At 40.2% G+C, this 22,674-nt stretch overlaps 3 pseudogenes; all 3 read left to right on the top strand.

Annotated features, from left to right (window-relative positions):
• Positions 1-1,926: 1,926 nt before the first annotated feature.
• Positions 1,927-3,369, top strand: LOC139479213 (arylsulfatase B pseudogene; annotated as a pseudogene).
• A 9,474-nt stretch (positions 3,370-12,843) lies between these two features.
• On the top strand, positions 12,844-14,345 carry LOC139479237 (arylsulfatase B pseudogene; annotated as a pseudogene).
• A 1,938-nt stretch (positions 14,346-16,283) lies between these two features.
• Positions 16,284-17,757, top strand: LOC139478953 (arylsulfatase B pseudogene; annotated as a pseudogene).
• The last annotated feature ends 4,917 nt before the right edge of the window (positions 17,758-22,674 follow it).

Genomic DNA, 22,674 nt, shown 5'->3' with positions numbered 1-22,674 from the left:
AAATAATCGAGTCTGAAAAAAAACAGTCCAGTAATTGACATCATGAGCACTGGTCTACGCATTTGGGATACGATAACATGCATCAACCAAGCCTGACCACCCGATTCCGTTAGTTGCCTCTTACAACAAACATGGGTTGGTGAAGTCCAAAATCTAACCCGAATCTTCACAGTGCAATATTCCTAGAAGTAGTGGCAGTAATGAAGTGATAGAGAGAATACAGTTAATTGGACCACTAGTGAAGCGAAGACAGTGTGAGTGGCTGCAATGTAATTCGTTTCTTTTAAGCTCAAATCGTTTAACACACATTTAAAATATCATTGGTAGAAGTTTGAAGAGCCACCTGATACTTTGTCGTTCGGCAACAAAACATTGATATGTCGTTGTCCAAACTTTCCACCAAATGGAAGAAACAAAGGACGATTTATTAAATTAACATTAACATGATGACATCATTTATCACGAAACATAAAGCTTGAGATAATATTTGAAGGAAGATCATCTGACGCAATATCATTTAATAGATAACATTGGTTTTATATTTAATTGCTTTTCTATTTCTTCCGGGCCTCAGAGGAAAGATTCTGACTTACGCTTATAAACAAGAAAATACTGAGGGCGTCGCTTGATATGGTAACATATGGTAGATAAAAAAATCAATACAAAGCATAATTCAGAAGGCTGTTGGGACTTAATCTGCAGCTGTTCATCAAAACAGATAAGTTATTCCATGCCTGACTATGACCAGCATACGTGTGTTTGGTTGTTTTAACAATCATTTAACAGTTAGCCCCGTGAATATCGGGGATAGACTAGGTCTTCAGCCACCCATGTTTGATTTAAGAGGCGACTAACGTTAGGCTCGCTGACTTGGTTGATGCATGTCATCGTATCCCAATTGCGTGGATTGATGCTCAGGATGTCAATCAGTGGATTGTCTGGCCAAGACTCGATTATTTACAGACCGCCGTCATATAGCTGGAATATTTCTGAGTGCGCACGAACAACAGACAAACATTTATCGGTTAGAAACGAAATGATAAATGAGATAAAACGTATCATTCATATGTTTAAAGTTTTTGAAACGGGTTTACGGATTTACCGTAAAAACAAAATGCATATTCATTGAAAATGGGTAGACACTTTTGGATAAGAAATTATTCACATATTTAACATTGAGCTGTAATTGTTTTCATGAGTTTCATACTAGCTTGTAAATTACTCTCTTAGAAATCGGTTGTACTCGATATTACGTCCAGAAAATTCATTCGTGGTGTCATAAAGAAGAGAATGAGTGACGCCACCGACAGGGCAGACACAATGATATGTATCCACCATGGAACCTTCGCACGCCTTGAGTGAGTGAGTGAGTGAGTGAGTATGGTTTTACGCCGCTTTTAGCAATATTCCAGCAATATCACGGCGGGGAACACCAGAAATGGGCTTCACACATTGAACCCATGTCGGGAATCGAACCCGGGTCTTTGGCGTAAAGAGCGAACGCTTTAACCACTAAGCTACCCGATCGCCCCTTGAACCGTCAAGGCATTGACATATGAAAAATGGCAGGAAGCAGTCTGGCACCGAGCAATAGGCGAATGATCGAACTTGACGTTACGTTGTCACAAGTCTTTGACGATCAGACATGTTTCTAAGTAAGTAATACGTTAAAACGTATAACAGTATGGTCAAGTATTGGAGACTGACATCCCATCCTTTTACGATTATGGCAATACAAAATTAGCTTCCTGTTTTTAAGCCTGAACATGTACAATCTGGACTATTAGGAGAGTCAGAAATGTGTCGATGTAAGCATTCCAAAAGATAAGATGGCAAGCTGACAAACTTAGGGTTAGTCATGAGTCATCTTATCTTTAAAAGTACCCTTAAATACGTATACGTTTTACTGCATACGCCAGAAACAACATGAATTTCATATCGGCTTTATATCTTATTTTGACAATAGTTCTCTGTGAGTGTGCAGAGAAGCCTCACATTGTATTTATTGTCGCTGATGACCTCGGCTGGAACGATGTTGGATTTAGGAACCCTCAAATGATCACACCAAACCTGGACAGACTGGCAAAAGCTGGAGTCATCCTCAACTCTTCTTACGTTCAGCCTTTATGCACACCCTCAAGAAACTGCTTCATGTCGGGATATTTCCCCTATCACACTGGACTACAAGATGGCACTATTGCTGTAAACGCAGCGCAATTCCTGCCGGCCAATCTAACAACAATACCACAGAAACTGAAACAACTTGGCTATGATGCTCACATGGTTGGGAAGTGGCATCTTGGCTTCTGTGACTGGAAATATACACCCACAGAGAGAGGCTTTGACACCTATCTTGGATATTACTCTGGAATGGAAGAGTATTTTACTCACATGTCAGAGGATCGCCAAGGTGACGTGGGACTGGATTTTCGCTTCAACAAGACTGCATATAGAGACGCCAATGGGACCTACTCTGCGTATGTATATGCTAACAGGGCTGTTGAAATCATTGAAAAATACGACAAAAATAAACCACTCTATCTGTATCTTCCATTTCAATCTGTTCATGTACCATTTGAAGTTCCACCTAAATATGAAAACATGTACAAGAACATAGAAACCGAAAACAGAAGGGTATATTGTGGAATGGTGAGTGCTTTGGATGAAGCTGTGGGAAATATTACAACGGCTTTAGAAGACAAAGGTCTCATGGACAATCTGTTGTTAGTCTTTACAACCGATAATGGTGGTCCCACATATGATGCTGCTAATAACTTGCCTTTAAGAGGGGCCAAAGATACTCTGTGGGAAGGGGGAACGAAAGGTACAGGATTCATCTACAGTAAAACACTTTTGAAGAAGACGGGCTACCTCAACACTGGAATGATGCATGCTGTAGACTGGTACCCGACATTGTTGGAGCTGGCTGGTGGAGAGAACACAGACCCAAACATGGACGGAGTCAGTCAGTACGACATGCTCATCAACGGTGGACCCTCCAAACGGAATGAGTTCGTCTACAATATCTATGACGAGCGGGAAGCAGCTGCCATAAGGTACGGAGATCTCAAACTCATGCAAGGGAGTCCGGGAGATCATAATGGTTGGGCTCCATTGCCACATCTTGGAATTGATGAACGTGTTTATCAAGCTGATAACCAAACCTTCCCTCCCTTCATGCTGTACAACATTACTGCAGATCCAACTGAACACTTCGACCTCTCAGCCAAGTACCCTGAGCTAGTGGACATGATGAGGAAGAGGCTGGAGAACTGGAAGAAGTCCCGTGTTCCGGCACAGAGTAATACTCCTGTTCCTGGGGCAAACCCCTCATACTACGGCGGTGTATGGAGCCCTGGTTGGTGTTAATGACTCTTTAAGCAGACATTCCCTGTTTCTCAAATACGTATATACTGTGAATACGTAATGTTCAAACAAGAACTTGTCATTCCAACTTCATTTATTTTCAAATAAAGAAAGTTAAATGAAATAGTAAATGTATAGATGTAAACTGCTGGTCAAAACAATGTTACATGTCGATTCCCAAATTGAAACAGAACTCTCTTCCATTTCCAAGAGCAAACCCGAAATACTATGGCGGCGTATGGAGTCCTGGGTGGTGTTGATACAAAGTACGCTGGGATACACATCAAACACCAAAGATACATATTTTGCGTTTGATTTTCTGTTAAAGGTATTGTAACAGATTGCAAGTTTGCATGTTACTTCAGTGTTTATATTCGAAGATGTTGGTGATTCCTTGAAAGATTAATGAAAGATCATAGCTGAACTTATGGAATGTGTTATTGAGTCAAGATACTACCTGGTTTCCTTGAGTAATTGCACCCCGTGTCTTCAGCAACCCATGTTGCATTGGGTGTAAGAGGCGACTAAACGGATCGGGTGATCAGACTCGCGGACTTGCTCATGATATCAGTTACTGGATTGCCTGGTCCAGAGCCAATTATTTACACACGGTCATCATATAGCTGGAATACTGCTGAGTACGGCGTTAAACAAACAATCAATTAAGTGGTAAAACATCCTTGGAGACGGGTCGTCTGGTCGCCTAATGCGCCACAATTCGCTGTGCAGACGTAATTTAACAGATTTGACACTTTGTTAGTCGAAGTCAGGGAATCTTCAATTTGAGATCAAATGCCCGCTTTCTAATTGTGTCTTCACGGGATCACGTTTGACTAAGTAATACAAAGTTTCCGTCCCATGGCCTAGCCTCCATCCAACCGCCGGGGGATTGTACCTCAGATTCATCCTGAGAATTACCATTGGTAGTTTATCAACACCACTCCTATGCTCGTGTGTTTCACAAAGGCGATAACCGTCAGTGACCTGCACAACTTTGAGTTTTACACTCCCATCAAGCTGACATATACTATTTAGGGGCGGTTGTAAACCCAACTCATTCACTCTGAAACCCCCTTGTATCAGAAAGAGCAATAAGTGCCCCTGTGAATTGTATGTACTGTGTGAAGATATACCGATCATACTGGCAGAAGTGAAGTAATATTGACACAGTGACAACTAAAAGGTACCAGTGGCAGCTGTTCTTCTCCATAGTGAGGTCAAGACCTTTACAACATGTACGAAATATTATTTGTGGATTTGTGTCCTTTACAACATTAGGGGCGGTCGGGTAACCTGGCGGTTAAAGCGTTCGCTCGTCGCGCCGAAGGCCCGGGTTCGATTCCCGACATGGGTACAATGTGTGAAGCCCATTTCTGGTGTCCCCCTCCGTCTTATTGATGGAATATTGCTAAAAGCGACGTAAAACCATACTCACTCACTCACTTTACAACATTAACACTGCACGTGTAGAAGTTGTCACTTTGAAGTACCCTTAACATATCAGAAAGTTCGTGACTTCGCAACAAGACATGTTTTCATGACCGCCTCCGTGGTCTAGTGGTAGAGCGTCCGCCCGGAGAGCGGAAGGTCCGGGGTTCGATCCCCTGCCGCGTCATACCAAAAGACGTTAAAAGATGGTACTTGTTGTTACCCTGTCTGGCGCTCGGCATTAAGGGGCTAAAACAAAGACTGGTCGGCTCGGAGTCAGTATACTGTGTCTGAGTGGGGTATTCATGTTAAACTGCGGCATGGTATCTCAGTGAGCTAGCACTATAAATCGGCATCAGTCCGGACTAGTACAAGCAGCCACACAAACACACACACGTACATGTACATGCACGTCGCTATATAAGTGCAATAATCTTGGACGCGACGTTAAACCCCATTTCACCTCACCTCACATGTTCTTCATACTTTTTCTTCATACTTTTTCAAAAACAAATAATCAATCAACCTTGTATAGCGTAGATGTTAACTTCTTCTGGCCCACATTTGCAAGAAGGGGGGGCGGGGGGGGTTCACTGCAAGCTTAATTTAATTTCATTTCATTCTATTGTGTAACACATACAGCTCACTGAGGATCTGTGATTTTGTGGATAAAAGTTCCTGTTGATAATTTTGTTTCTTTTCAAAACTCATATTTAAACAACACGACCATTGAAAGATACTTATTCTATTATTTGCAATGTGAACCAAATGCTACAAGTCAGAAGATGACATTTAATGAAGATGTGAAAAAAAATCTCTTTTTTCTGTCGGAAACGTATCAAATTTGAAAGTTTTAAGTCCTGCCACAGTTGGCAACAGAAAGGTCTGCAGTAATTAGTGTCAAACATACTTAGAATCAAAATAGATATAACGACAGTGTATGACAGAAGAATACATCGCAAAATAATGATACAGGAAGACATGTATTTAAACTAATGTGTATCTGACCTTGATCGTGATCAATTACTTCACAAATATTTTCTGAACCAACTTTCATTTGAATATTCTCTTTTGACAACATACGATTGTCGTTGTAAAGACATGGCTATGAGAAAATGTGACTGACATATTTTACAAGTCACCGACAAGGCAATAATTCAACGTTATCATTTAATTTCTGTACACATGGTATCATTGCTGGATGTATGAATATGTATGCCATTATATTCTTTCATCGATATATCGATATATGATTGTTTAATCCATAACTGCCCTACTTTATCCTTCAGTCAACATCGTCAACAGTACATATAATAAAAGCTACAAAACCCTTCCATAACATAGGAAATCCATTGTACGATTCCGACCAAACCATGAGGATGTGTTTATGAATCACTATCAAATAGTGTTGATACCACGTGTACGCGAACAGATGAGTGTATCCTGTCCCACCGGTGGCACCCGTTACAAACACTTGCAAATTTAAAACTCCAGAGAATAGCCTCAGTTAGCCATCGAAACTGATTCCTTTGGTCATAAAAGGTAAAATAGCGGTCAAAATTTTTGAATGATTAGTGAACATAAGTGATGACACTTGTAAGAGTAAGCATGTCCGCCACTCACACAATTTGCATGAAATATTAAATGTACAATTGTCGCCTGACGCCACACATCAGTATTCAGCCATGCAATTGCGGCCTGGAAACAAACCAGACAATCAAGTGACGGACCATACAACAACGAATGTTGTATAAGTGAGTAAGCTGGGTTTCACGTCGCCTTTTACAGTATTCCAGTTATATCACGGCGGGTCAGCTTGATTTTGGAGGAAAGCCCGAAGTGATGTAGGTATCAGACGTTTTTACGGGTATAGTGCTGACAAAGCAAGAAACATAATCGGAGCGAACCGGGATTCGAACCAATCATAGGTTTCTGGCGTGCCCAAGAGACGCCACCCTGCACAGCGAATCGCGGCGCCTCAGACGACAGGGCCACCCGTGCCCCGAATGTTGTATAAAGCCGCAGTCATCGGTATTAGCGCTTCATCGTGCCTGTCTGTATAATCTGCATCAGACAAATCAACGACAAATCAAATTGGAAATCAGTGGTTAACCCATTAATCTATATCTACAGAACGTAAGTGTGAAATCAAAAAATGACTACAAATGATCAATGAATAATTAATAACCCGGGTTTTTTTCAGTCATGTGCTAGATACGTACCAAAACACAGGACAACTAACCTAATGCATTTGTTCTTCCAAATCAATACATGTCAAAGCTTAACAAAACATCAATACCTTGTAATAGAATACAATGACGCTCAAGAAAGTGATGTGCAGCTGTAAAAGTGTAAATAAAAGCGACAAAACCCTTTCAATTATACGATTTTGACTATATCATGAGCATGTGTTCATGATTCACTATCAATGAGTGATGATACCGGGTACTCGCGAAAAGGTGAGCGTGTCCTGCCCCACACGTCCCCCACATGTCCACTACATAAACCATAACATAAACAACTACCAGGTATAGAGCTATTCTGTAGGCCCCGTTCATTTGCACAATTAACACTATGTTAAGAGTTTAAATAAGTTCAAGAGGAAGTTTTAATGTATTCTTGCACATATATTTCTTTGTGCTATTGTGTAAGGAAGAGAATATATGGATGTCCACTTCTTTATTATGAGGAACACAACGTTTCGGAGTATATCCTTACTCCTTCATAAGGTGACTAAATGACATGACTGACTGATATAGAAGATTTTACGTGCGCTTTCCGACTGTAGCGTATTTCGCACACGGGCCTGGCCAGACCATTTAGTGTATTCCGAAAAGGGTGAAAGTGGTGTGTGCAACCCAAGAGGGGGCTTTTAGGGGTTACTTAATTATATTGAATTTTTGGAATTTTTAAATTTGGAATAAATGCCGAGGTGGGTGGAGGAGGGAACTAAGGGAGCCGGGTGAGGTGGGTGTTTGTATGTTTATTTTGGATTTGTAGATTAATTAGTTTTTAGATGCGCTTAATTAGGTCTGTTTTGATTAGGAATACGCATAGGGCCTTGAAGTTTTCTAGTTTATTTTGAGGGTTTAGTATTTCATCTAGAGTAGGAACCTTATTTAGATTGAGGGTGGTTTGTAGTGTGGTTCTGTGTGTTTTGTAGTGGGTGCAGTGGATGAGTGCGTGTTCTGTGGTTTCGGGTTGTTTGCAGTGAGGGCAGTTGCCTGTGGTGTGCCTTTTAAGTTTTTTTAGGTGGTTATTTAGGTTGTCCTGTTTGGAGTTTTGTAATTGATCTGTCAATTTTTTTTGAGGGGTGTAGGATTTGAGGTTTGGCTAGTGGTTTTCTGAGCACTTTTTTGATTTGGCTATTTGTGTTTTGATATTGATTATGCCATTTTTTGGTGATTTTTTGTTTGTTAACACTTTTAATTTCTGATTTTGAGATGGGTAGGTTTAGGCTTATTTCTGGTATTTTGAGAGATAATTTAGCTGCTTTATCGGCGCTTTCGTTGCCGTAAATTCCTACGTGGGCGGGGATCCACAAGAAGGTTATTTGTTTGCCTGCTTTTGTTAGGTCGTTGGAGCTTTTAAGTATTTGGTTTATTAATTTAGGTCGTTTATTGGTATGTTTGTTTTGGAGGGCTTGTAGTCCACTAAGGGAGTCGGTGAGAATTAGGATTTTATTGTTGTTTTTAGATTGTTGGTTATGCAGGGCTGAGGCCATGCCCATAAGTTCGGCCGTGAATATAGATTGGTTGTTAGGGAGTCGGTAAGATTGTGTGGATATAACTGGTTCTGTGGTATAGACTCCGAAGCCTGTGTGGTTGGAGATCGGGTCTGAAGATCCGTCAGTGTATATGTGACACCAATTTGGCCAATTTTCGTGTATGTATGCGAGTGTGGTGGTTTTAGCTATGTTTGGGTCGGTTTGTTTATTTATTTGGTTTGCTAGCGTTGTGTCTATTTTGGGTATTTTGAGTTTAGGGGTGAAGATATTTGATTTTTTGCAGTTTTGTTTAAGATTTTGAGTTTGGTGTTCATTGAGGTAGTTAGTTATTCTTTGGGATATTGGGGTGAGTAAGGGGTGTTTGCGAGCTAGAGCTTGGTTTCTTGGGCTAATGTTTTGGTTAATTAAGTTTTGGATGAGAGGGTTTGTTTGGGACGCGGCCCAGAAATTAAGGCTTAGATGTTCCCTGCGTAGATTTAGTGGCATTTCCCCTGTAAGTGCCTGAAGTGAGGTGTAGGAGGTGCCATGTTGGGTGCGTGTAATTAGTTTAAGGGCTTGGTATTGTATTGAGTCAAGTTTTTTAGATAGAGAGTTGTTTAGGGTATTGTATATGGCGCAGCCGTAGTCTAGTTTTGATCTAATTAGTGCTGTATAGAGTGAGAGGAGGGTATCTTTGGAGGCTCCCCGGTTAGAGCCGGTGAGACATCTTAGTGTGTTAAGGTCTTTGCTGCATTTAGTTTTTAGGTTTTGGACATGAGCCTCCCAGGTGAGGTGTTGATCGAAAATGAGTCCTAAGCATTTGGTTTGTTTTTGGAATTTGATTGTTTGGTTGTTTAGCTGGAGGATTGGGAAGGCAGGTTTCATGTTTTTATGTTTGAATACTACTCCTGTTGTTTTATCTGAGTTAAGGGAGAAGCCCCATTTGTCTGCCCATTGTTGTATTTTATCTAGAGATTTTTGGATTAAGTTTTTTGCCATTTTAATGCTTTTAGTGCGGATCCATAGGGCTCCGTCATCCGCGAATTTTGAAGTGTTTAGTTTAGGGGATAAGCCCTCGAATAGACCGTTTATCATTATATTGAAGAGGGTTGGGCTGAGGATGCTGCCCTGGGGAGTGCCATTTTCTAGGGGACACTGGTCCGATAGCGTGTGGTCTATACCCACGGTTATTTTGCGATTGTTTAGGAAATCTTGGATGTAGTTTATTATTTGGCCTTTTAGTCCTATTTTTTTAAGTTTTTGTATTAGCCTGTGGTGCCATACCATATCGAAAGCTTTAGAGAAGTCGAGGAATATGCCTATGGTGTATTGCTTGTTTAGCTGTCCTGTTTTTATATCCTGTTCTAGTCGGGCGAGGTTATCGAGAGTTGATCGGCCAGGAGTGAAGCCGCTTTGGTCGGGGTTTATGATGTCGTTTTGGTCTAGGTAGTGCTGTAGCCTATTTTTAGTCATAAGTTCCCTTATTTTGCAGAGATTTGAGGTTAGGGAGATGGGCCTATAGGAGTTAGCCTGATCTGCTGGTTTATTTGGTTTAGGTATTGGGATTACTAGAGCTTCCTTCCATGAGGATGGGACCTGTCCGTTTAGGTAGACTAGGTTGTATAGCTTAAGTAAAGTTTGGAGTAGTTTGGTAGGTAAGTGTTTGATTATTTGGTAAGAGGTGAGGTCTAGGCCAGGGGCTGTTCCTTTTTTTCTATTGTTTAGTACGTGATTTAGTTCTTCTAGGGTGTAAGGCTGGTTTATTTCTAGGTTGTCTTGTCTGTTTTCTTTGGAGAATTTGGTTTCTTTTCTTTGGTGCCGTTTGATGCCTCTGATGGCGTGAATTTTGCGCCACACCTTCCTAGCGTCGGTGTGGTGGTTTAGCTCCTCACAGAATTTTTTCCAGTTTTTGGTTTTAGCAGTTTTAACTAGGTTTTGGACTTGGTTGTTAAGTTCATGGGCTGTTTTGAGATGAGAGGGGTCTCGTTTAGCTTTGTTGAAGGCCGATTTGCGTTTTAGTCTAGTTAGCTCTATTTCCTCATTCCACCAAGGGACGGTGGGTTTTCCTGGGTTGGATGATTTGAAGGGGATTGCGGATTTGGCTGCGTTGGTTATGAAGTAAGTTAGGTTTTGACAGAATGTTTCGGGGTCTTTTGTTTCTAAATCGTTTAGATTAGCTTGGTTGCATAATTCTTGGAATTTGTCCCAGTTGGCGTTTTTGTACTGAAATTTAGGTTCCTGTTTAGGGGTTTGATTTGGTATTTTTAGATTTCCTAGGGTTATATTTATGGGAAAGTGGTCGCTGCCTAGAGGTACTGGGTGGACGTCCCACATCAGACTTTGTGCTAAGTCTGGCGTACATATTGTTAAGTCGATAGCCGACATGGTGTGGTGGATTTTGTCGTATCTAGTTGGTTGGTTATTGTTTAATAGTATTAGGTCATTTTTCGATCCATTCTGATATTAGTTGTCCATGGTTGTCTAGTTTATCTGCAATGCCCCAGGTAGGATGATGGGCATTGAAGTCTCCTAGGAAGATTGTTGATTTATTTCCTAATTGGTAAAGGATGTCTAGGTCTGTATCTTTAATTGGTTTTAGTGTTGAGTGATAGATGTTAATGATTTTTATTTTTTGGTTATTGATGGTGACTTGGATTCCATTAGCTTCTAGATTAGGAGTGTTTACTTTAACTTCCTCGTAGTTAATATCCTCTCTAACGTAGATGATTAGACCTCCTCCTGTTCTGCCTGGGATGGTTTTTGACCTGTCGGTTCTTACTGCGTTATAATTTGGTAGGTTGAATTTAGTTTTATGTGAGAATTTGGTTTCTTGAATACATGCTACATGGGGACCTTTGTCTATTTTGAATTTAGCTTTAAGTTCAGAACCATGGCCGGCGAGGCCATTGGCATTCCATTGAAAAATGTTTAGGCCTTCCATTGGGAAACTGGGTTGATTTATGTTTGGTTTAGGTATTTACTTTAGTAGGTCATTAAGGTTGCTGTTGAAACGGTCGAAAGGGGTGGTGACGAGTTTTAGTTTATGTGCTACACCAAAGAAGGCTTTGGAGCTGGCTTCTGGGTTAGACTGCTTTAACATGTAAGCTAGTAGGAGGACTAAGTTGTTTAGTTTTTTGCTTGCTTCGTTTTGGTTGAGTTTTTTTCTATGGCTCTTGGTTTTAGGGGCTGACAAGGTTAGATCGTATATTTCCTCTGAGGATGTGTACTCGTCCTCTTCTGTTAAATTATCTTTAGTTTGGTCACTCTCTTCGGTGGTGGGTTGCATGCTGGGTTTGGGTGTGAGAGTCTGAGTGGTTTCTGTAGTTTCCCTGTTGACTGGATGTTCGGGGGGTGCCTGTAGGTTTGGGGGTGTTGTTGCCCTTGTGGCTGTGATGGCTTGTGTTGGTGCTGGTTGTGTGGTGGTCGTTGTGCGTGGGGGTTTGCTTGCGGGTGTAGATGTGGTAATTGTGGGGAGAGAGGCGGGGAGGGTCGGTGTGTGGGTTTGTGGGATGTGTGGGGTGTTTGTTTCGTTTGCGATGTATGCGTCTTGCTGATTTTGGTCCCATGCGGAGCCTGGGTATACTGCTGTGCCATGAGGCAGAGGGCATATATATGTACATGTTAGGTCAACAAAATTAATAAGATAACAAGAGGTGGAAAATAACAAAGGGTAGAAACTAACAAGGGAAGCCAACAAATGATTGGCGCTGAGAGGTGATTAGCAATAGACAATGGAAGCCAACACATTACAGTGATTAGCGCTGATAGTAAGTTATCATAGACAAGTAATAGGCAATGGACACTGGGCAAACAGGAGGCCGTGGGTAATTAGCACTGATAGGTGAAAGAATGGACATAGCAATGGGCAAATGGAAGCCAAAGCAATGAGTCCCAAGCACAAGGCAGATAGGTTCCCTGGTCACGGTTCATGGATGGCAGGTGTCTGCTGATGTTATTATGTAGGCCCCGTTCATATGCACAATTAACACTATGATAAGATTTTAAAGGGGAAGGGTAAATATATTGTTATTTGTGTCCAGTGAATGCAGAGCACAATTACACATACGAGCACAGAATGTAAAGCAACATATGAACAACAGTGATGCTCATCAGATGTAACATTGTCCAGTTCTTCCGATTTTCTGAAAAAACATCTCAGACTGAAGAATTTAATTTATTATATGGGTTATCGTTTTACTTGAAGGTTTCGTGAAAAAAGGTCATGCAATATCTACATGAATTCTGTGGTAAGTGAACTATCCAGCTGGTAATCAAACAGAAAGAATTCATGCTCTAGGCAAGTCACGAAAATCACGTTATCTATTGGAAACCTTTAAATAGAAACACAATGTATCACACTGAGCAGAAGCAAAATGAATCTCCAAAAAGCTGTCTATATTCTTCTGACTTTTGTTATCTGTGAATGTGCAGAGAAACCTCACATTGTATTTATAGTCGCTGATGACCTCGGCTGGAACGATGTTGGATTTCGGAACCCTCAAATGATCACCCCTAACCTGGACAGACTGGCCAAAGCTGGAGTCATCCTCAACTCTTCTTACGTCCAGCCTTTGTGTTCGCCCTCCAGAAACTGCTTCATGTCGTGATATTTCCCCTATCACACTGGACTACAAGATGGCGTTATATTGGTCAACGAAGCAAAACACCTGCCGGCCAATCTAACAACAATACCACAAAAACTTAAACAACTTGGTTATGTTGCTCACATGGTTGGAAAATGGCATCTTGGATTCTGTAACGAGAAGTATACACCCACAGAGAGAGGCTTTGACTCCTATCTTGGATATTACTCTGGTGAAGAGGACTACTATACTCACATGAGACAGAAAAGTCGCGATGAAGTGGGGCTGGATTTTCGCTTCAACTTGACCATCAACAGAAGCGCAAATGAGACCTACTCTGCATATGTGTTTGCGGACAGAGCTGTTGAAATCATTGAGAACCATGATAACAGTAAGCCACTTTATCTATACCTTCCATTCCAGTCTGTACATGCACCTCTTGAAGTTCCACCTAAATATGAAAACATGTACAAGAAAATAGAAACTAAAAGCAGAAGGGTCTATTGTGGAATGGTGAGTGCATGGACGAAGCTGTTGGGAATATCACTAAGGCATTAGAAGACAAAGGTCTCATGGACAATCTTTTGTTAGTCTTTACAACCGATAATGGTTGTCCCACATATACAGCATCAAATAACTTGCCTTTACGAGGAGCCAAAAATACTCTGTGGGAAGGGGGAACGAAGGGAACTGGGTTCATCTTCAGTAGAAACCTTCTGAAGAAGACAGGCTACCTCAACACTGGAATGATGCATGCTGTGGACTGGTACCCGACTTTGGTGGAGTTGGCTGGTGGAGAGAACACAGATCCAAACATGGATGGGATCAGTCAGTACGACATGCTCATCAATGGTGGACCCTCCAAACGGAATGAGTTCGTCTACAACATCTACGATGAGCGGGAAGCAGCTGCAATACGGTATGGAGATCTCAAACTCATGCAAGGAAGTCCGGGATCTCACAATGGTTGGGCTCCTTTACCACATCTGGGAATTGATGAACGTGTTTATCAAGCTGATAACCAAACCTTCCCTCCCTTCATGCTGTACAACATTACTGCAGATCCAACGGAACACTTTGACCTCTCAGCCAAGTACCCTGAGCTATTGGACATGATGAAGAAGAGGCTGGAGAACTGGAAGAAGTCCCGTGTCCCGGCCCAGGACCCTTCTCCTGTTCCAAGGGCGAACCCGAAATACTATGGCGGTGTATGGAGTCCTGGGTGGTGTTGATACAAACAATGCTGTCATACAAAATAAATATTCGAAGATTGTTTTTGCATTTGTTTTTCTTTGAAAGATATTGGAATAAATTGCAAGGTCGCATGCTACTTCGGGAGTTATACACTAAGACGTTGGTGATTCCTTGAAAGATAAATTAAAAATGATAGATATCTGATGATAGATCACATAGATATGTGTTATTGAGTCAACATATTACCTGGTTTCCATCATGAAATTGCATCCCAGTGAAGATCATTGTTCGAATTGGCCTTCAGCAACCCAAGAACGGTGTAAGAGACGACAAAGGGGATATACAAGACATACTTGCTGACTTGGTTGATAATGATGATAATGATGATGATGATGATATCAACCATGGAACTGTCCAGACTCAATTATTTACAGATGGCCGTCATACAGCCGGAATATTACTGAGAACAGCGTTGAACAAACAAACAAAAAAAGTTGTAAAACATCCTTGGGGATGGGTCGTCATGTCGTCTAGTCGTCTTTGCACCGTAATTCGCTGTGCAGAGTTGCATCACCTTTGAAGGTTTTACGTTTTGTGACAGTTGGCAATAGAAAGGCCTACAGTTTTAGTGTCAAAACTTACTTTGAATTAAAATAGATAAGGCATTGTACGCAGAAGTATACATTGCCAAATAATGTTAAATGAGGACATGTTTTAACCTAATCTGTCTTACCTTGATCGTAACCATTATTTCACAAATATTTTCTGAATCAACTTTCATTAAAATATTCTCTATTTTGACAACAACAGATTTTCTGTGTAAAGACATGGTTTAGATTAACAAGACATAATGACTGACATAGTTGACAAGTCACCGCCAAGCCTATAATTCAATGTCAACATTTTTTATTTCTGTACAAATGGTATCACCCTCCACATTTAACCATAAAACATTTTGTAAGCTTTATTAAGGCCTTTAATGGTGTAACCCCGATCAAACAATAGTCACATGACGATCTTTGCAATGTTCGTAGACGGAGCATGCTTGATAGTGCATAAACAGATGCAGAAAGTAGACACCAAATGGTGGAAAATTGTTTGACAGAAATTGAAAGTTGACAATTGGCAAGTTGAAGTCATCCTTCTTGTCGACATTCTGTGTGATACTTTTTTATATCTCTGAACAACATGTATACATAGAACTAAGTATGAGGCGGTTTCACTGGTTTCTTTTATTTCTAGTTATGGTGGTTAAATCAGTGGAAGGGAAGAGGTTTTTAATCATAATGAGACGAATTTAGATCTTGGATTTACCCGTAGCTTAAGTTATAACTACTTGGCCAAATGTTGTTTTGATATTGCCAATCGGAGAAGACATTTTGACACATATGCCTCAACAAACAGATCAGCAAGGTGGGGAACACAATTGGTGCCCGTGGAGACCCCTACCTCTGGCTTGTCAGTCATGTCAACCAAATTGCACGTAGGTGTTAACAACTATGAAGTCCAGCATTTCACATATTGTTCTTCAAGTACATTTCAGATGACATTTACTTTCATTTTTGAAAAATTGTCCAAATAATGTGTCACATCTGCATTTATAGGACTTGGAAGATAGAACCTGTTTTCAAAAAAGTGGTTGGCATTTGAGTTGAGTAATTGTTTTTAATAATTTCATGATGGTTTGTTGTTTTAACAGTATGTGTCCCAGTTCTAAAAACCATTTGAGGTGAGCATGGACTCTTTTGACGCCATAGATTATGTCAATTAACTTCATATCCAAGGACTAAAGCCTGACGTCCCATCCTTTTACGATTATAGAATATAAAATTAGTTTTACATTTTTACATGTACAATCTAGACTGTTCTATTTAATGCGTGATATAAACATAGTCTGGAATGTGTCAATGTAAGCATTCCAAGATATAAGAATTCAAGCTGACTAGAATAAGGTTAGTCACGAGTCGCGTTATCTTTTAAAACACCCTTAAATACGTCTACGTATTAATGCATTCACCAGAAACAATATGAATTTCATATCAACTTTATGCTTTACTGTAACTCTAGTTATCTGTGAGTGTGCAGAGAAACCTCACATTATATTTATAGTCGCTGATGACCTCGGATGGAACGATGTTGGATATAGGAACCCTCAAATGATCACCCCTAACCTGGACAGACTGGCCAAGGCGGGAGTCATCCTCAACTCTTCTTACGTACAGCCTTTGTGTTCTCCCTCCAGAAACTGCTTCATGTCGGGATATTTCCCCTATCACACTGGACTACAGGACGACGTTATTGGGATAGATGAAGCAAAACACCTGCCGGCCAATCTAACAACAATACCACAAAAACTGAAACAACTTGGTTATGATGCTCACATGGTTGGAAAGTGGCATCTTGGCTTCTGTAACTGGAAATATACACCCACGGAGAGAGGCTTTGATTCCTATCTTGGATATTACTCTGGTGGTGAGGACTACTATACTCACACGAGACAGTTAAGTAGCGATGAAGTGGGGCTGGATTTTCGCTTCAACAAGACTGTCAAAAGAGACGCCAATGGAACCTATTCTGCAAATGTGTTTGCGGACAGAGCTGTTGAAATCATTGAGAACCATGACAACAGTAAGCCACTTTATCTGTACCTTCCATTCCAGTCTGTACATGTACCTCTCGAAGTTCCACCTAAATATGAAAACATGTACAAAAATATAGAAACCATAAACAGAAGGGTCTATTGTGGAATGGTGAGTGCTTTGGATGAAGCTGTTGGGAATATCACTAAGGCATTAGAAGACAAAGGTCTCATGGACAATTTATTGTTAGTCTTTACAACCGATAATGGTGGTCCCACATATGTTGCTGCTAATAACTTGCCTTTAAGAGGGGCCAAGACTACTCTGTGGGAAGGGGGAACGAAAGGTACAGGATTCATCTACAGTAAAACACTTTTGAAGAAGACGGGCTACCTCAACACTGGAATGATGCATGCTGTGGACTGGTACCCGACATTGTTGGAGCTGGCTGGTGGAGAGAACACAGACCCCAACATGGACGGAGTCAGTCAGTACGACATGCTCATCAATGGTGGACCCTCCAAACGGAATGAGTTCGTCTACAACATCTATGACAGCCAAGAAGCAGCTGCCATAAGGTACGGAGATCTCAAACTCATGCAAGGAAGTCCAGGAATTCACAATGGTTGGGCTCCATTGCCACATCTTGGAATTGATGAACGTGTTTATCAAGCTGATAACCAAACCTTCCCTCCCTTCATGCTGTACAACATTACTGCAGATCCAACTGAACATTTCGACCTCTCAGGCAAGTACCCTGAGCTATTGGACATGATGAAGAAGAGGCTGGAGAACTGGAAGAAAACCCGTGTCCCGGCCCAGGACCCTTCTCATGTTCCAAGGGCGAACCCAAAATACTACGGCGGTGTATGGAGTCCTGGATGGTGTTGATACAAACAATGCTGTCATACACAATAAATATTCGAAGATTTATTTTTTTGCATTTGTTTTTCTTTGAAAGATATTGGAATAGATTGCAAGTTCGCATGCTACTTCGGTGTTTATATCAGAACATGTTGGCGATTCCTGAAAGATAAATTAAGATTAATAGATACATGTGTGGATATGTGTAAATGAGTCAAGATAGTACCTGGTTTTCTTCAATAAGTGCACACCGGTGTAGATTCTGGTTACAATTGGTCTCAAGCAAACCATACTTGGTGAAGGAGGCGACAAACGAGATCGGGTGTTCAGGCTCGCTGACAGCATGCCATCGTATCCCATTTGCGTGGATCGATGCTCATGGTGTCAGTCAGTGGAATGTCTATTCCATCCAGACTCGATTATTTACAGACCTAAACAAACATACTATTTTTAATTAAGTTTTCGTCAACAAATCCTCGATGTATTTATAGCTGATCTCTTTAAGATAGCTTTTTTTTTTTCTTTTAAAAGTTTTGAAATAATAAACTAAATGATTTCTGGTGTACCAACCATCATATAGTTGTTAAGGAATCATTTTTTTCTTGCAGTCTTGCAGTTGTATTTTTGTTCAGGTATCTCAGTTTGTTAAAGTAATAAAGGTATGCGACACGGATCTTTCATTACACAGTGGTGTTTGTTTAGAACCAGGTAGCACCCAAATATATATTCATAGCAATTAAATCCGTTTTAAATATAGTACCACTTCCCTAATGGTGATATTTATAACCCATCCACACAAATCCACGCGTTTATGCAAATAAAGAACGTCAAACATCATTGTTAAATCACGTGTTATGGAAGTGGATTGTCTCTATAAATGTCAGTGCTGGCGGGTCAACATTATCTTTATAACACAGAGCAGTTTACATAGTTAATAGATAACAGCTGTCATATTGGTACACGTCTAAACTCAGCTGAGCTGACATGCACTTCAATTGTGCACTTTAGACATTATCCATCAATACCATGAAAAATATGTGTGACCTTAGCAAATTTAGCCATCTCTTCAAGCTACGGGTCCATTTTACAAATTCTAATACTTCACTCGAACATATGTTCCGTTAATCTGTATGAAAATTTCTCATGTTTTTATGTCTTTCGTGGAGCATTACCTATCTTGGTCTGTTACAATCAAATTTGTAAATATGGCAAATGGACTAACATGTCCGAAAACAGTATCACATAATGAGAGTTAAAGAGTTACGTGAATACTTTGTATTGAAATCGGTGATTAGTTAATTACTTAAATACATCTTTTTTCAACTCTTGTGATATTATACATTGGATATTAGACTCAATGTAGTTATGGAAACCGGTCTAGTTTTAGCTCAAATGAACGGATGTCGTAGTCAAGTGAGCTGTTTCCTCAACGTACACTCACGCAGTGTACATCCAACATCCTGCCTATTAAGCAACAACATCAATTTGTGTAACATATTACTGTTATCCATATACACTGCGGTGTGGAACTGACAATCTACATTTTCCGAGGCTTTTAAACAACACATATTGCCAAATTTGATTTAAATACTCGAAATTGTATGTTTTGAAGGACCCATATCTTAATGAGCATTCTGATTAACTTACGCCGTTTCGACGCATGGCGGCCTTCTTCAAGGGGGCGAGGTTTCTTGCAGGTTACGGAAAGATGCGAGTGGTGACGAAAGTAATAGAAATAGGTATAAGTGCCCCGGTGAATTGTAATGCACTGTGTGAATAAATATGCTGTCTCTCTCAAACCACCGAGCCCACTAGCAATAGTGACGTAATATTGACTGTTGACTAAAAGGTCTCAGTGGCAGCTGCGAAACTACACAGTGAGGTCAAGTCGTTTACAACATATACAAAATATTATTTCGAGGAGTTAACACCTCGGGTAGAAGTTGTCGCTTAGAAGTACCCATAAAATATTTTTAAAAGTTAAAATGCGGTGGGTAATTTAGATTCATATGACAAACCCTGTTTTTATTCATAGTAATGATGTGTAATGTCAATGTTGTTTATTTTACTTGTTTTTTATTTTTGTTGTTGCAACGAAACAATTGCTACAAGTCAGAAGATGTCATTTAAGGACATATGGAAATGTTTTAACTGTGTTATCTGTCGTAAACACATCACCCTTGAAGGTTTTAAGTCATGTGACAGTTGACAGTAAAGATCTATATAGCTACAGTCATTGGTGTCAAACATACTTAGAATCAAACTAGATATAACATTGTATGACAGGAGTATACATCGCCAAATAATGTTAAATGAAGACATCTATTTAACCTATATGTACTGATCATAACCAATTATTTCACAAACAGTTTCTGAACCAACTTAAGTATTCTGTGTTTTGACAAAAAACGATTTCCCGTGTAAAGACTTGGTTAAGTGTCATATAAGTCACCAACACTTCAATGTCAAAATTAATGTTTTGTACAAAGGATAATTATTACATGATGTATCAATATGCCATTGGCATACTCACAGCATGCCATTATATTTCATGGATAGATCGATATTTGATTGTTTAATCCATAACTGCCCTACTCCATCCTTCAGTGACATCCGCCTAGTGATGGTCAGTCAAAATAACAGAAAATGTATTAAAAGTTTCAAAACCCTTCCATAATCATAAGAAATCCATTGTAAGATTCCGACTGTATCAATGGTAACATTTAATTTATGTACAAATTATATCATTAATTAATGTATCAATATGCCATTGTAACCTTTTATCGATATATGATTGTTTAATCCATAACTGCCCTACTCCATCCTTCAGTAACATCTACATCGTGATGGTCAGTAAAGAAAAAAATAATTATTGTTTAACGCCGCATAGTAGTATTCCAGCTATATGACGGCGGTCTGTAAATAATCGAGTCTGGACCAGACAATCCAGTGATTAATATCATGAGCATCAATCCACGTGCACGCAATTGGGATTTATGACATGCATCAACCAAGTCAGCGAGCCTGACCACCCGATCCCGTTAGTCGCCTTTTACTACAAGCATAGTCACCTTTTACGACAAGCATGTATCAATTAAGTAAGCTTCAGCATTTCACATGAATTTAAGTTTCGTCAACAGTTCCAAAGTCTTTAAAAGCTGCCTTTTTCAACATCGGAGTGGAGGTTTACATACCCAACCCACTCCGATGTTTCAAATATAAAAAATTGGCCATGGCGCTAAATTCTGCTGTACCAAGACTACCATTTGTTGCCGCTGCAGTGGAGCTCATGACAGCTCCGAGTGCGCCAATGATGTCAAATGTGCTAACTGTAGCGGTGAGCACCTTGCTGCTTCTAAAACATGCCCTGTTTTGGACCATGAGACCAAAATTCTAAAATTAAAGCACACAAATAACATTTCTTATCATGAAGCCAAAAAGTTAATTCCATCCTTATCTCTTTCTACAAAATCATATTCAGCCGTTGTCTCTTCTCCCTCTCTAGTGTCCAAAGTTTCCACAGCTTCTATTCTGTGCCAAACAACAATCTCCTGGGTCAGAGATGACCAGATAATCCTTTATGACGCTCATTAGATCTCCCAAACTGACCCTATGGTATCGACATCTGCTTCTCAAACTGAAACGTTTTCCACCAATTACACCATCAGCAACAGGAAATGATACTCAAACTTTGGGCAAAGCCCACTTGACTAGTAAACAGAAAAAAACAAATGAAGAAAAGGACCAGGGCACTCCAGCACTTGGAGGTGCCTTCCCTCCAAATCCCTGTTGAGGTTCATAATCCATTTGAATCTCTGGACATGGAGTTTGGTCCCTCACTCCCAGATCATGGGAACGGACCTTCTTCCCGCCCCCGTTCTCCAATTGAATCCCCATGAATGCCTCAGATAATATAATTCAATGGAACTGCAGAAGACTAAAGAATAATTTTAATGATTTACAGTTATTAATACAAGACTTCAAACCATCAGCATTTTGCCTGCAGGAAACCTATATTAGAGATACAGATCAACTTGATATAAGACACTATAATTCATATCATTTCTTTTCTCCTCCAGGACCTAAAGCTATTGGAGGGTCGTCAATCTTAGTGAAGCAGGGTGTAATCCACAGCCCTGTTCCTCTGCATACTACACTTCAAGCTGTAGCTATCCGAGTGACCATGCACATTGTTTTTACTTTGTGTTCACTATATATTCCGCCATCATCTTCTCTGCGTCAGTCTGAACTTCAGGCTCTTTATGACCAACTCCCTAAGCCCTGCGTTATCATGGGAGATTTCAATGGCCATAATCCACTTTGGGGCAGTAATAACACCAACTCAAAGGGTAAGATACTAGAGGATTTCTTCTCAAATAACGATTTCTGTATTTATAATGATGGCACTAACACATATTTACATCCTGCAACTGGCTCATACTCTTCTCTTGACCTTTGTGGAAGTGACCATTTCCCCACTGTTATTTCAACTGTAAACCAAACTGATACCCCACCATCACTAATATGGAATTTTACAAAGGCCAATTGGTCTTTATTTCACACATTATGCACTGAACGATTAAAACCCGAATTATTTCTAAGTGTAATTGATCCAATTCAAGTCTTTTCTGATGATTTAAATATAATTGCTGATGAGTGTATCCCAAAGTCCTCTACAGTTCCACGTATTCGTAAACCATGGTTCAACTTCGACTGCAAACAAGCTAGAATGGTCATAAAGAAGGCAGAAAAATATTTTCGTCGTCATCCCACAGTCCATAACTGTACTTAAATCTATTTAAAATTTCAAATGCCAAGGCTCGTCGCACAAAAAATGGAAAAAGTATGTTTCTAAAATTAATTCACGAACACCTTTTACTAAGGTTTGGAATATGGTGCAGAAAGTTAAAGGAAAGGGTCCAAATCCAGTGTTCGCCATCTGAAGGAGGGTGAC

The sequence above is a fragment of the Haliotis cracherodii genome, unplaced genomic scaffold (assembly GCF_022045235.1).
Source record: "Haliotis cracherodii isolate W230 unplaced genomic scaffold, xgHalCrac1.p SCAF_4, whole genome shotgun sequence".
Lineage (NCBI taxonomy): Eukaryota > Metazoa > Mollusca > Gastropoda > Lepetellida > Haliotidae > Haliotis > Haliotis cracherodii.
The sequence above is the reverse complement of the archived record's forward strand: the minus strand, read 5'-3'. Positions and strand labels throughout refer to the sequence as shown.